Raw genomic sequence first — 12,812 nt, 5'->3', positions numbered from 1 at the left:
TCATTTACCTTGTTCCATTTTTAATAATAAACAAATATATTACTGGATGATCAGTCTGTTCTACCTTTCTGGGACCTAAAATTCTGAGTATGTGAACAGAAGAATAAAATAATTCAACAATAAATTTCCAAATTTCCAAATATGATTTGACTGGACTAATTAAAGCAGACAGAAATATACAATTCAGTAGGTGGTTGGTTATTTTGCTTTTGGGGGTAGGTAGTCAAAAACAAAGAGTAACAAATGAAGTAGCAAAAAAGTTTTGTTTCCCATCTTAAAGGGGTGGGATGATGGATCACAGAGTAGTTTAAACCTCTGAAATCCACTTGACCTATCACTTCAGGTCCCAGATGAAATTTTGTGAATAGCCCCCATTCTTTCCTTGAGTATCAAAGTGATTGGTAGTCACATCTCCAAATACAATCAGAGTTTAACAGCCTGTTGAATGAAATATTAATAAAGTTGAAAAGACAAGACTAAATTTCAAACTAGAATAAAAATCTACAAGTATTACATTCAGTTTTCAAATTATTTACTAACATGACAACAGATTTCGCTTAAATCACTCTTGCACACACTCACACCCACAGACACCCTAGTCACTGGTCTGCTTTGCAACACAAGGCCATATAATCAGAGATGACATTCTCCAAGTCAAACTTTAAATAGATTAAAAAAAGTAATTTCTATTTTTACACAAATGCTTCTTCAAAAAATATTTTCTCTTACTCCCTCATCTCCTATACTGAAGGATGTATACTGTTTTTTTTTTTTGTTGTTGTTGTTGTTTTGTTTTGTTTTTTAAAATTTCTCAAGCTAAATCTGAACCCTCAAAATTGATTCCAGGCAGAAAAATCTTTGTAAATTAAAATTGGAAACAAAAATAGAAAAATTATATTTTATATATATATGCATATATATATGTATTCATACTGATTGGAATCCTCCAGCATTTTAAAATCACTTTAGAGATGAATTTTGGGGTTCTACTCCTCACAACTCCAAAATCCATAATGATTTAAGGACATACTTTGTTTCTTTCCTGGCTACCCACTCCCCTCCAAAACAGTTCAATATAGCCATGGCTCAAGTTTAATGGGAAGAGAGAACATTTTTGAATAGTTTTTGATTTTACTTTGGTGATCTGGGTGGCACATATTGCTCTTTGCCATTTCGTCGAGTCACTCCCTGAGTTATAGCCCTATGACTAAACTGGCGTCTCTGTTCCCTGATTTTTCCAGCTGCTCCCCTGGGAATGGTATTGCCTCGGAAGCCAGAATAATCTTTATTAGCCCTTGCTTCTGGCTTCTCGTGTGATTTTTCAATGGACTTCTCAGGAACTCCAGTCTCTTCATTTTTGGTGGGAGACACAACATTGGAGCGAAGTACCCATAGTGCTACACAAGAACTGGAACTGGCTCTTTAGAGGGCTTCTGCCACACTTCAGCATAACTTAACTTTGGAGGTTTCTGTGGGGTCACAGCTCCAGATGCATTTATGTTATTATTATTTGGTGAAGCAGTATTTGCCTGTGATGTCTTTGCAGTGCTTGGGGAAGAAACTGGTATAGTCATTGGATTGAGAATATCCTTCTGAACAGTGGATTCCTCTATCAGATCCTTTTCTTGCTGAGTTGTGCTTAATGCAGGAAGCTCAGCTATGTATGGAGGACTGGTACTCATATCGAGTTGCTGGGCAGAAGTGCAGTCTGTTTGCAGTCTCTGCAGGCACTGGGCAACTAACTCTCAAGTCTTCATTATCCTTTTCTTTGTAGACACCTTGAACAACATCAGACATTCTGTTCTCCAAAATCAGTTCACCTGGCATTCTTGATGATCTGCCAGGTAGTGGAGGAAAGTTTGAAGCTAGTAAGTCAAACTTTGGTGTTGGAGCCTTTGTTTCAGCTGTTAAAGGATGGGGTTTGGGGACTCTGTCATCTTCTCATCATCTTTGACCTCTGAAAACAGTTCTCCTCCCGCTACCATAGTCCCCATTTTGTTCCACTTGTAAAACAGGAGTCTCCTTGGGAAGTTGAGTTTGCTCCTGATGCCCTGTTACCATAGGGTTATGCCGTTTGGGTGGAAAGTTCCTTGAACTAGATATGTTCAATGGTCCATCCCCCAGTGACACAGAACCCTCTGTTGAATGTTCTGAACCACTGGATGACCTAAAATGAGGCTTCACATGATTTTTTTGGAATGATTGACCAATATTCATAGCAGCAGCATTTGTTTTATAAGATCCTGGTGAATTAAAGTCATTCACAAAACTACCATTGGGAAAGGGAGCCAGTGGCATTTCAAAGTAGGGTGCAGGACTTGGAAACCAAGACTGAGGTACAATACTACAGACTGAGTACTGTTGGTGAGGATTATATACAGGCTGCATAATGACTGGTGAGGCATACTGTGCTAGAGTTTGAATGGGCTGACTATACATACTAGAATCCGTTAATCGATAACCATTCTTAGCAAAAAAAGTGTTGATGGCTTTTATCCTTGCCATGATTGGCTTGCCCTGAAATGTTTTAACTTCTTAAGTATTTAAAAGCCTGTTGTGCATCTGTGTCTGACTGAAAAGTGATATACCAGTTGCTATTGTGTGCAAACTCACAGCTTATCACTTAAAAGTTTTCACTTTTAAGTTTTCACTTTTAAACAAAGCTTTCACTTCCTCTACTGGTATTGTTTCAGGAATCTCTCTGAGAATCACAATACAACACTTATGACATGGTCTCACCTTCTCACCCTTCTCATCAACTTCTATCATAGGAGAAGATCTCAACACTTCAAGAATTAGATCAGGATCTGTGGTCAACTTTTTATTTCTTCCATGTTGGCAATTGTCCAAATTGGGATGAACTGATCACTATCCATCTGAGATATCAAATAATGATCCTTTGACAAGTTTTCTCGTGAAAAATAGAATTCTAATTGTTTCTTTTTTTTTTTAATTTTTTTTAATTTTTTTTTTATTGTAAACAAATGGGAGACATGTTGTTTCTCTGTCTGTACATGGCATAAAGGCATACCATTTGTGTAATCATAAATTTACATAGGGTAATGTTGTTTGATTCATTCTGCCATTTTTTCCCTTCCCCCCCTCCCCTCCCACCCTTCCCCTCCATCTATACAGTCCTTCCTTCCTCCATTCCTGCCCCCCTCCCTAAACCCAACTCCAACCCCAACACTAACCCTTCCCACCCCCCATTATGTGTCTAATTGTTTCTTTAGACATTCTTTTAGGTCTTCTCTAGAAATTGCTGAACTGCTTTCTCCAGAAACATCATATATTTGATAACTCAGCTCTTCAGGTCCTAATATAATTCCATCAGTTGATTCTTCAGTGCCTGTAGTGTTTCTTGTGGTTTCACAAGATGGAGAATACATTACTTCATATTCCTTACACATATCTTCTGAAAACTCAGCATTTCCTTCAGGATGAGACCCTGATGTGGCTGCTGTTTCATGCCAAGAGCTTTCAGTTCTGTGAGTTACAGGAGTGGCATCAGGAGTTCCAGGAGGAATTCTTTGCCATTAGGATTTAAACCAGTTCCTTTAGATGTTACCTGCTATTTACTATCAGAAACAGAAATTCCATGCCACTTAACCCCATAAATGCTCCATGAAGAGCAACATGTCTTCCTCCACTAAGCCCAATTGTTCCTGCCGTCGCGACTCCAACTGGCACACAGGCCTGAGCCCCAGTCGCTAGGATAAGGCCACTCGCCTTGCCCCTCCACCCGGCAGTGGACCAGACTCCTCCCCCACCGTCAGCCGCTGCCCATTATTATTATTTTTATGTCTTTATTTTTCCATTATTTGCAAGTAATCACTATGAGACTGAAGACTATGTTTATCTTATTAATTTTTGTATTCCCAAGACAGAAAGTTGTGTAAGTGCAGTTATTTATTGAAGGAATGAGGGAATGAGTGACAAGTGAATACATGATATGTCTCAAAGATAACACATATTTCAAAACATGCTATTCTATTACAGCATGCTACACCTCTCAACTTCCAGTTACACCAAAGGAGGCTCATGGATTCTCTCTCCACTCATGCTCATATCTCCTGGTGTTATCCTAGGTAACTGTCCCATGGGACACATGGACGAGATGCTCCCTGCCCCGAGAAGGTTATGCCTAGTGGATTTGAAAAACTTTAACACAAATAACTGTGCAGTGATAAAGGATAAGAAGGTGATAGAAAATGAAGGCACTCAGAGAAAAGACAAACTTTTCCCAAGTTGCTTTCTAACCAATAAAAGCCAAATGGCTCAATTAAAAAACATTATCAAAAAATGATGAGATACCATTCTTATCCATAAACCACAAAATCAATAGTAGGAAAAAAGCAGTAAGTTATTGACATTTAATCTTGTCTTATCTGCCCACTTATGAATAACTATACCCAAAGGTAGAGGGACCCCCTTCTCATTTGGATGACAGTGATCTGTCTTCATAGGTGCTTTGAGAAAGTGGTCCAAACACCAGTATGAAGCAATACAGCTGAAGCAATTTTTTTCTCAGAGATATAGCTTATCCTCTGCACTTATTCTGAACTTATCTTATGCCTTTGATGTTGCATATGGCAAGAGAAGTCTAGGTTTTCAACTTTGATGACATAAAGCTGTCCTACATGGGAAACACTATGATGGGGAGGGAAGGAAGTAGGAGGATGAAACCAATTATGAATTGGCCATGAAGCTCAAGTTTAAACCCATCTGCTTCAATTACTACACTATCTCCTTTACCTCTTTCATTAAAATGATTGTAAATCAAAAGTGATACAATTTTACAGTGGAGTAACTACAGACAACAATAACGTACTGTGTTTTCAAAAAGCTAGAACAGTCTGAATGCTCTTATCTTAAAGAAATAATAAATGTTTGAGGAAATAGATGTGTTTAACCTGATTTAAACATCACACAATATAAACTTGCATTGAAGCATCACATGGTACCACATAAATATGTTCAATTTTTATGTTTTTATGTATCAGTGAAAACACAAATTTAAGGAGTTAGGGATGTAGCTCAGTGGTAAAGCATGTGCCCTGGGTTTGATCCCAAGTACGGAAAAAAAGAAGTTTCAATAAAATAATAAATAAGTTCACAAAAATGTGATGTTTTAGAGTAACTTTTTGTTTTAAGTGAATTAAGTATAACTTCTTTATTTTAAATGAGTAACTATACCCATGATACTGGATTTTGATATAACCAAACCTAAAAGGAAAAATAAAATCACTATCTCCTTTAAGATACAGCAGATATTAGAAAATTTTTGCAACCATAGTATATTCTATATTCCTTGCCTTTGATATTTTGCAATAGTCTCATAAATGCTGAGATCACTTTATTCATTGAGTTCCAGATATATAAAGTATGATACTAAGGACTATGGGAATACAAAACTGGAACAAGGAGTCAATCCCTTCCATACCACCAAGATAACACCTGGAGAAAGAGATCTATTCACTAAAGGAACATAAGAATACAGTTTTGGAGTAAGAAGTGCATTACCACCTAACAAGGTTAACCTTCAGGCATAAAAGTAACACAGGTGAAATTCTATTCACACATGTGATGCATGATGATCTCATCTAGAAAATGCAGTGGGATCTCTCAGTATTGTCCACTGATATGCAAGAATGAGAAGTACCTGAATAGCTATGATGGAAGAAGAGCCTCAAAAGTTGTAAACCTTTATCCATTGAAACATGCTCAATTTGAATAGAAGATCTATCTATCTCATATCCTCAGAGAATCAAATAAATTGTTGCTTTTCACTCTTGAAAATTATCTTTGTGCTCTGAGGCCTTGTGAGGTGTTTCAGAATTATACCATCCAATCACATTTTTGTTTTAGACTGATATAATCCTTGGGAAATTATGCAGAGTATGGTCTTTGTTTCAAACCTTGCAAAGTTTATTTGCATTAAATCATGTGGGAAAAACCAAATCTAAAAATAAATCCTTAGCATTTAAGCATTTAAAATTCATTAAATGTAAATAACTTTGAAAACATTTTAGAGACTGATTTTACCACCAACCACATTTATAAAAGTAAATTACAGTTGGGAACATGTTTCTGGCCAATAGAGATTTTAAAACGCAAAGGGAAAATGTAAAAGTGTGGGGAAAATATTCTTCAGTAAACTGGAGAATGGGTTGGGGGTAAGATGCAGTTAAAGAAATAAAACTGTTTATAGCAGTCATAGACTGCTGTGGACAAGGATATGGTCAAGGAAGAAAACACAATTGGGTCAAAGACTTGGAGGTTTGAAAAAGTACTCATTTTACACATGCCAAGGGTTATAGTTTTAACTTGAAAACTCTACCTGCTAATCTTGCACAGAAAAAAGAAAAGCTGCCTTTGCTGATTTAGAGAGTGTAAATTCTATAGCAGAGTCTGGAAGGATGTACAAATTTTGAGTTTTAAAGGAAGAAGAGTTAGAAAAGAAATTCCTCCCTATTGCATTTCAGGACCTTGTATTTCCCAGGAACCTCTGGTTCCTAGTCCCTACTATCTCTCTGCCATTGGAAAGTGGAGAATAGCTTCTATCATAGGAAACAAAACAGAGACAACCTCTTTTCCATGTCTCAAGTCAGCACTGAAATGTCATGTAGTAAAGTTTTAACAGGAAGAAAATAAGAATTCATCTCTTTTGTTCTTTTTTTCCCCAAGAATAATCAATGGGGAACATCTTTTGGGATATCTTGTTTGCTTTCTCTTTCTATAATCATTCATAGGCTTCCCCCAACCCCCAACACACACACACACACACACACACACACAATTTTCCCTTATTTCTTCAGTATGCTGTCTCTCTTTGTTGTCTTTATTCATTTCTCGCAATCTTTTCCTGGATAAGAGTTTCAATTCCTTCCTTTATTCTCTTTCACACACTGTCTTCTGTTTTCCAATACACTTTTCTTTGACTTTCCTCAACTTTACTGCTCTAAACTCAATAGGAATTGTTTTTCTGAAGATTGCCTATATTTGCTGCCCTATTTCAGTTGGAAAAGCATTGAAGTGTAAGAGTATTGTGTACACTAGTTCCCAGAAGTTTTGTTCTGAACTCACCTTCAATCCACTACTCTTGATGGGCTTTATAAACTAGGCCAATAAATAAATAAAGAAAAAAAAACTTGGCAGACTGTACTTGATGGTATTTGTTTTGGCAACAACAAAAACCAGAAATGATTTATAATTAGTAACCAGAAGGGAAAAGACAGTGAAGGTTAAGGAATTAGGACCAGTGGCTGCACTTGTCCTTTCAGGGTGAATAATATCTCTTCACACACCAAGAAATGTACAGATATGGAGAAAATGTGGTAATAGAATCTGAACTCTGTGTCTTCTTTACTTTTAAGTGGCAGCATTTTATATTCATTTGTAGGCAGAATTCTTCTGCGGTTCCCAAGGATGAGGGAAAAGGTTTGTTCTTTGAGAGTTTGGGATAAATGAGACTTTGGACTTTGAATACATTGATTTGAAGCTTCTAAACTTTTGTATATGTGAAAAAGAAAAATCGTGACACAAGTTGGGAAGCTCAAACATGCAGCTCACACATCTGAAATTCTGACTAAACTTTCTGCGAGGCAATGTGCAAACTCAACCTGAATTTCAGCCACATCAATATGAGTCATGACCCACCATAGCTGATGCAATGTAGGTGGGGAGATTTGAGGGTTCAAAGAAACAAAATCCCAGGGAAGACAAACCCTCTCAAATGCTCTATCAGGGGAAAAAGCCCAGAGGATGTCAAGCCTTCTACAAAATTTCTCTTGTAAAGAGATCTGATGGATAAGAGAAAATAGAACCATGGGTTATGTCATTCCCTTATGTGTGTTAAGTGCCTAAGTCAGAGTCAGAGCATTATGCTGGGTACTTGCAGATGTGAATAGGAGCTTGATCCCATGAGGGGTTATGTATCTAGTTAGGGAGATGAGGAAAGTAGGCCAATAAATTCTACTACTTGTACATGATATTTGTCTGGTTCCTAAATCTTTCTTGCTCTGGAAATATTTAAAGCTTTTTGTGAAATAGAAATCTAACTAGAATGAGAATTGTTGGTTTCAATCTTATTTATTTCTACAAAATTCTCAGGTATCTGAATTGATCTGATTTATTTACGGAAAATAAAATGATATAGGAGGCATATTCAGAATTGTCCAAGGATTATCTACTAATAGAATGTTAAATGTAGAGTTCTATTACTAAACTTACTATATGACAGTTCTATTAATTTGAATATCAAACAGGTATGGTTTACATACTGAATTATTCAGTGGCTCATCTGATCATTTTGAAATTTTTTTGTGAATATGTGCAAATATATGTCAAATGTCAAGTATTCACCTTGGTCAAGAGATGTGGATATACTCTTGCCGTCTCTTTTGCATTGATGGACTTCACCTTAGGTGGGGAGGAGGATTCAACTATTATCCTTTCTTTAATGAAGAGAAGATATTTTGAGTAAATTGAAAGCATGCCCAATAGGTGGAAGAAAAGGAAGGAAAATGCCATTCTTCCCTAGCACCCCCCTCTTTATTGTGAATTAGCATCTGCATATCAGAGAAAACATTCAACTTTTAGGTTTTTGGGATTATTATTTCATTTAGCATGATATGCTCTAACTCCAACCATTTATCAGCAAATGCTATAATTTCATTTTTCTTTAAGGCTGAGTAATATTCTGTTGTGTGTGTATATATATATATATATTCTGTTGTGTGTGTGTATGTATATATATATATACATACATATATATATATATATATATATATATATATATGCCCCATTTTCTTTATCCATTCATCTGTTGAAGACATGTAGGTTGGTTCCATAGTTTAGCTATTGTGAGTCGAGCTGCCATAAACATTGATGTGGCTGTGTCACTGTAATATGCTGATTTTAAGTCCTTTGGGTATAGATAAAGGAAGGAGTGGAATAGCTGGGTCAAATGGTGGTTCCATTCCAAGTATTCTGAGGAATCTCCATATTTCTTTCCATAGAGGCTGCACCAATTTGCAGTCCCACTGGCAATGGATGAGTGTACCTTGTTCCCCACATCCTTGTCAATATTTATTGCTGCTTGTGTTCTTGATAATTGCTATTCTAACTGGAGTGAGATAAAATCTCAGAGCAGTTTTGATTTGAATTTCTCTAATTGCTAGAGATGTTGAACTCTTTTTCATATATTTGGAGTATGAGGATAGGAAGGATAGTAGAATGAATCAGACATCAATACCCTATGTACATATATGACTATATGACCCATGTGATTCTACATCATGTACAACCAGAAAAATGAGAAATTATACTCCATTTATGTGTGATGTGTCAAAATGCATTCTATTGTCATGTATAACCAATTAGAACAAATAAAAAATAAATAAAATAAAAAGAAGGCAGAAATAAAGGAGAACAATATATATATGTTCAAATTATTACAATTAGAATAAGCTTTAAGTGATTATTATTACGATCAGCAAACTTTAATCTCCAGGAGATATGCAAATTCATGAGTACTAAATACATTTAAAAATAAATTTTGAGAAACAAAATTCCTTTAAAATATACCATCCCTCATGGCAAGAGTTAGTGTCTATAGAAAGACTGAAAATTGAGTGGGAAAGTGTTTTCTTTTCACTATTTGTGGATGTTTATTGTACAGACATTGCTTCATGAAGCAGAGAGTAGAGAAACAACCTCTTTCTTCATAATGGAGATACAGTTTTAAAATGGAACATTTCTATATTTCTGCTTTTTATTCATTAGGATAGTTAATTTAATTTTAAGCAACATACATTTCCTCTAAAACCACTATTTTTAAATATCAGCTTCATACATCAGTCTAATAGATGTTTTTAAATCTTCACTAATAATTGTTCACTAGGTTCCTCAAGACTTAGTTGTATTTTCATGACTACAACTGGGCCTGTTAAGGGAATCCAGGTCCTTGGAGTAATTTCATGGCTTTGTTTTAGTTTTTAATTTGAATCTCTGGTGTGATTGGCTGTAGGTGTCAAATTTTAACATTTACTCATTCATTAATTGACATTTATACTGAACTCAGAAGATGTCCTATATTTGGGGGATACCAGTGATAAAGATATAATTGTTGCCCTAGCAAGATCATAGTATAGTTCAGGAAGAATTACAGTGATTGAACAGGTATTGTGTTCTATCCTCCATATAGTCATCACTTTATTTTTTCTAAGAAAACAAAGAAGATACTCAGAGTACTTCGATTTTATAGAGCTGGTTAGAAGGAATTACTGGTTCAAACACAGGAGTTCCTGACTCCAAAAGTCATAGTTTTTTGTTACTGAATGATGTTGCTGAGGATTGGTAGATCAGTTTTTCCCCTTTCTTCTTAGTGAATGCACACATTCCCACATGTCCATGGGTGAGAAAATAATTGTATTTGTTCACATTATTCACCCTTGAAACAAATGCTGATAGCCGTGGCTCCTATAATTGCATTGGAGTATGTACCACATGATATAATACCCAAAATTTAGGGAACAGCTGTGCTACTACCCATTTTGATTAAATAGTGGGACTTCACTTCAGTATGACAAAGAACAATATCAGTTAAGTGACCATTGTCACTATATTTAAGGTCTTCCCTGTCATTCTAATTGCATGAAGCATTTTTCCCACTGTTTGCTATGAAAACAGCTAAGATACAAACAACATGCTTTTTCAGTAAAGATGAAGAATTAGAATAACAACACAATGCAGAAAAAGAGGGAAATTTTTAATTCTCACTTTCATGTGACCTCTGCAAAGAAAAAGAACATTAAAACAACATGTCACTAATATTTTTGCTCAATGCCATTCATATGTCACCTGAGTTAACTAAAAACCTTTCAGCACTATGACAACATTGCTGGATATTTGTCAAAAATAAATGCTCAGGGTACTGAAAAATATAAAATCAGAAATAGACTGAATTTGGTGGCTTTATAAATGTACATGCTACAGAAGGAGTGTGTAAAACTGTATATAGTCCATGTTACTCCTTGAAAAACTTAACAAAATGTGAATTCATGGGACCTTGATATTTGGTTATGGGGAGTGTTAATAAAAATTTGTTTGACAATACAAAGAACTGTCAGATAATAGGCTAGTTACACAATATAATTAGAAATACTGAACTTTCTTTTGCATACATAACAGTGTGTGATAAAGCTCTGGGTAAATCATGAACATGAGAGTGCTCTGCATTGCACTTCATAGAACATCCTCAGGCCGAAGAAGACAAATAGGAGGGATTCTGATTAAATATTTGCTCAGAAAATACCCTCTGATAATATACTGCCAATTTTCTACCTTGGGTAAATAGCATCCCCCTCTCCCAAGGTAAGTAGGTCTCTGCTATACTAGATTTTATTTACAAAAAGGAACTCTGGTCACAAAACACACAGTAGTATGTGAAGGGTATGTCCCAGCTTGTCTCCAAACACCATCAATGTGACCTTTGGCAAGGACCCAGTAGAAAAGCACTTTGCCTAAAGGAAATCAACAACCCTTTCCCTATAATCTTGCTATGGTGTTAATGCAGCAAGCCTTGCTTCCAGCGGCCACAGCACAAATCACATCATTTGGCTTGGTCACTGGAAGGACGAATGCCAGGTAGGTCTGTGTGCACATAAGTATATACAGTGTTTCCATGGAAATGCTGCTTGTTCTGTCTAAATGGCCTTGGGGATGCTTCCAATCCTGCTGGGATGTGCCATCTCTTTCTGGAGGTCTGCCCAGTAGAAAGTAAAGCCTTAAGAAATGAACTGGACCCTGGATTCTAGTGTTTGTCTGGAGGGTGATTAGAGGGACTGTGTTATTAATCCTACTTAAAATATTCCTTGCATTCTAGATGCCAACTCCAGAAACATCAGCCCAGTATTCTTTTATTGCACAGTCTAAACATAAAGATGACAAGCTTTCCCAAGCATATCAGAGAGCATTCTCAGTAGTTTCAAGGACAATATTTTGAGGAGATAAATGTTCTGGGTAATTGTGCTGAAAACTACACTTTCTAGCCCATTTCATGACTGCCCTACCTAGCTGACTTTCTCCCTTCTTCTACTTCATATATCTGTCATTGCTTCCAGTCCCTCATTACTTTTCTCCCTGACTTGTTCCCTGGAATCCTTTGGAAGGTTATTTGACTGATCAAGTGTCCTCTTAGCTGGTAGGTGATTTAGTAGACAGAGGTCAAGATTGTAAGTCTAATAATGGAAAGCTTAAATTAATTAAATCTCAACTATACACACATGTACGAATATAGGTAATGGGAAGGCTTTTCCTTTCATGTATAGTTCTGTTGTCTATTACTTGGTTGGAAAAAAATTATAAACATTCAGTACAAACACATGGATACAGATGCTGCCATTTAAAAACTAAGGTCTCAGAAATTCAATAAGAGACCCTTGCAATTTTTCTTTATTTTACTGAATATGTTGAAAATATAATTTGAATAGAGGTGTTTCTTTGATGCTAATGATGGGAATAAAAATAACTTCATCTTACTTTTATATTCTATTGTTCTTTTTAAACATTTTGTTAATCTAATTTTAATGAGGTATAGAAAGTACAGGTTTTTATAAATAGTTACAAGTTTTTACATATAAATTTTGAAAACCATACATTTTTTTTTTTCTTTTTTTGCGGTGCTGGGGATCGAACCCAGAGCCTTGTGCTTGCAAGGCAAGCACTCTACCGACTGAGCTATCTCCCCAGCCCCAAAAAACCATACATTTACTTAGAAACTCTAAATATTTATCTAGAGACAGGTCATG

The 12,812-nt window shown here is 36.0% G+C and overlaps 1 protein-coding gene and 1 pseudogene across 2 annotated transcripts in view; both read right to left on the bottom strand.

Moving 5' to 3' along the window:
• The window catches only part of Lsamp (limbic system associated membrane protein), a 596,100-nt gene that overhangs the window by 289,795 nt on the left and 293,493 nt on the right, over positions 1-12,812 (bottom strand). The window lies entirely within an intron of this gene.
• On the bottom strand, positions 1,092-3,753 carry LOC124992858 (la-related protein 4-like; annotated as a pseudogene).

Source organism: Sciurus carolinensis, chromosome 9 (assembly GCF_902686445.1).
Source record: "Sciurus carolinensis chromosome 9, mSciCar1.2, whole genome shotgun sequence".
Classification (NCBI taxonomy): Eukaryota; Metazoa; Chordata; class Mammalia; order Rodentia; family Sciuridae; genus Sciurus; species Sciurus carolinensis.
The sequence above is the reverse complement of the archived record's forward strand: the minus strand, read 5'-3'. Positions and strand labels throughout refer to the sequence as shown.